Below are 2,544 nucleotides of genomic sequence, written 5' to 3'. Positions count from 1 at the left end.
AAAGTGAAGTTTTGGGGATGGTTTTGGGGAGAGTGCGGCACTGGGGTGTGCTAAAGCAGGGGTGTAGGCATGGTTTTGGGGGGAGTGGGGTGCTGGGAGTTGCTAAGGTAAGCTTGTGGGGATGGTTTTGGGGTGAGTGCGGCACTGGGGATTGCTAAAGTGAAGTTTTGGGGATGGTTTTGGGGGGAGCGCAGCGCTGGGAGTTGGGAAAAGTGAAGTTTTGGGGATGGTTTTGGGGGGAGCGCGGAGCTGGGGTGTGCTAATGCAGGGCTGTGGATGTGATTTTGGGGGCAGCAGGGTGCCGGGAGTTACTGAATTAAGCTTGTGGGCATGGTTTTGGGGGGAGGGCGGCACTGGGGATTGCTAAAGTGAAGTTTTGGGGATGGTTTTGGGGGGAGCGCGGAGCTGGGGTGTGCTAATGCAGGGCTGTGGATGTGATTTTGGGGGCAGCAGGGTGCCGGGAGTTACTGAATTAAGCTTGTGGGCATGGTTTTGGGGGGAGGGCGGCACTGGGGATTGCTAAAGTGAAGTTTTGGGGATGGTTTTGGGGAGAGCGCGGCGCTGGGGTGTGCTAATGCAGGGCTGTGGATGTGATTTTGGGGGCAGCAGGGTGCCGGGAGTTACTGAATTAAGCTTGTGGGGATGGTTTTGGGGGGAGGGCGGCACTGGGGATTGCTAAAGTGAAGTTTTGGGGATGGTTTTGGGGGGAGCGCGATGCTGGGAGTTGGGAAATAGACGGGGTGAGCATGGGGATGGGGAGAGAACGGTGTCGGGGTACGCCGGAGAAAGGCGATGTCTGTGATTTTGGGGAGAGTGTGGTCCCGGGAATTGTTAAAGTGAAGTTTTGGGGATGGTTTTGGGGAGAACGTGGCGCTGGGAGTTGGGAAAAGTGAAGTTTTGGGGATGGTTTTGGGGAGAGTGCGGCACTGGGGTGTGCTAAAGCAGGGGTGTAGGCATGGTTTTGGGGGGAGTGGGGTGCTGGGAGTTGCTAAGGTAAGCTTGTGGGGATGGTTTTGGGGGGAGGGCGGCACTGGGGATTGCTAAAGTGAAGTTTTGGGGATGGTTTTGGGGGGAGCACAGCGCTAGGAGTTGGGAAAAGTGAAGTTTTGGGGATGGTTTTGGGGAGAGCGCGGCGCTGGGGTGTGCTAATGCAGGGCTGTGGATGGGATTTTGGCAGCAGCAGGGTGCCGGGAGTTGCTAAGGTAAGCTTGTGGGGATGGTTTTGGGGTGAGTGCGCCACTGGGGATTGCTAAAGTGAAGTTTGGGAGATGGTTTTGGGGAGAGCACAGCAGTGGGGTGTGCTAATGCAGGGTTGCGGACGTGCTTTTGGGGGGAGCGGAGTGCTGGGAATTGCTAAAGTGCAGTTTTGGGGATGCTTTTGGGGAAAGCGTGGCACTGGGATGTGCTAAATCGGGGTTGTGGATGCGCTTTTGGGGGGAGCGGGGTGCTGGGAGCTGGGAATGGAAGGGTGTAGGTACGGGGATGGGGAGAGAACAGGGCTGGGGCTCACCGACGTAAGGTGATGGCTGGGATTTTGGGGAGAGTGCAGTACTGGGAATTGCGAAAGTGAAGTTTTGGGGAGAGCGCAGTGCTGGGAATTGCTGTGGACGCGCTTTTTGGGGTGACCCTGTCCTTGGAAAGCCCTCGGGGTGAGGGGGACACCTGAAGGCTGGGGCCAAGGGTGGCAACGCCGGGGGCTGCCCGGGAGCTGGAGGAGAGGAGACCTGCAGGGAGGGTGACACCTTTATCCCCGTCCCTGCTGCTTCCCAGTGCCCGAGAGCAGCCCAGAGAGCTGCAGGTCTCTTTTTATTTATTTTTTTTTTTGTGTGGTTGACTAAATAGAAAAATCGGCTCCGTCTTCTGCCCCTGGTGCCGCCAAAGCGCTTGGCTGAGTCTCCGCCTGGGGCCCGCCGGTTCCTGCTATTCCCGGGGGGGGGGGCTGGATGCGGCCCCTTCTCGCCAGGGTCACCCTCCAAGGAGAAGCAATTTCAGGTTGGATTTTGGGAAACGGCTGGAACGTCCTTAGAGAAGGGGCTTGGAAGGGACAAATGATGCTCGGGGATGATGCGGGGATGCTCGGGTGCTGCTTCGGTTTACGCGCCACGGATGGAGAAAAGAAAGCAGGGCGGCAGGGAGAGGATCCGGCTCGGGGAAGTGCAGGCGGGGAGATGATGGGAAGCAATCCGCTGGAAAGTAGAGGTGATGGGGAGCATATCAGAGGGGCGAAAAAAAGGTCGTGGGGAAATCCTGTCGCTGGCAAGGGAAAGGAAAACATCAAGAGCTCCAGGTTGAATCCTACAGAAATCTCAAAAGCTGCCAGAGGACAGCTGCTTTCCTAATTTTTATCCTCCCTTTTTTTTTTTCCCCCCCCTATTTCCCTCCTCCCAGCCCCGTAAGGGAAAGCAGGAGCTGGAAGCTGAGCGCAGCACGCCTCGGCTGTTCCTGTGGGCGCGTGACGGCCGTGACAGATGGCCCTTCCGATGGCAGGGTGAGGAGCTGCGAGGTCCTTTCCCGGCACCTGGGAACCGGCTGGGGGGGGGGGCC

At 57.9% G+C, this 2,544-nt stretch overlaps 1 protein-coding gene across 1 annotated transcript in view; it reads right to left on the bottom strand.

The window, feature by feature from the left end:
- Positions 1 to 2,544, bottom strand: part of RFC5 (replication factor C (activator 1) 5, 36.5kDa) — a gene marked incomplete at its 5' end in the record, with an annotated part of 27,753 nt that overhangs the window by 23,513 nt on the left and 1,696 nt on the right. The window lies entirely within an intron of this gene.

Source organism: Charadrius vociferus, unplaced genomic scaffold (genome assembly GCF_000708025.1).
Source record: "Charadrius vociferus isolate BGI_N301 unplaced genomic scaffold, ASM70802v2 scaffold1315, whole genome shotgun sequence".
Lineage (NCBI taxonomy): Eukaryota > Metazoa > Chordata > Aves > Charadriiformes > Charadriidae > Charadrius > Charadrius vociferus.
The sequence above is the reverse complement of the archived record's forward strand: the minus strand, read 5'-3'. Positions and strand labels throughout refer to the sequence as shown.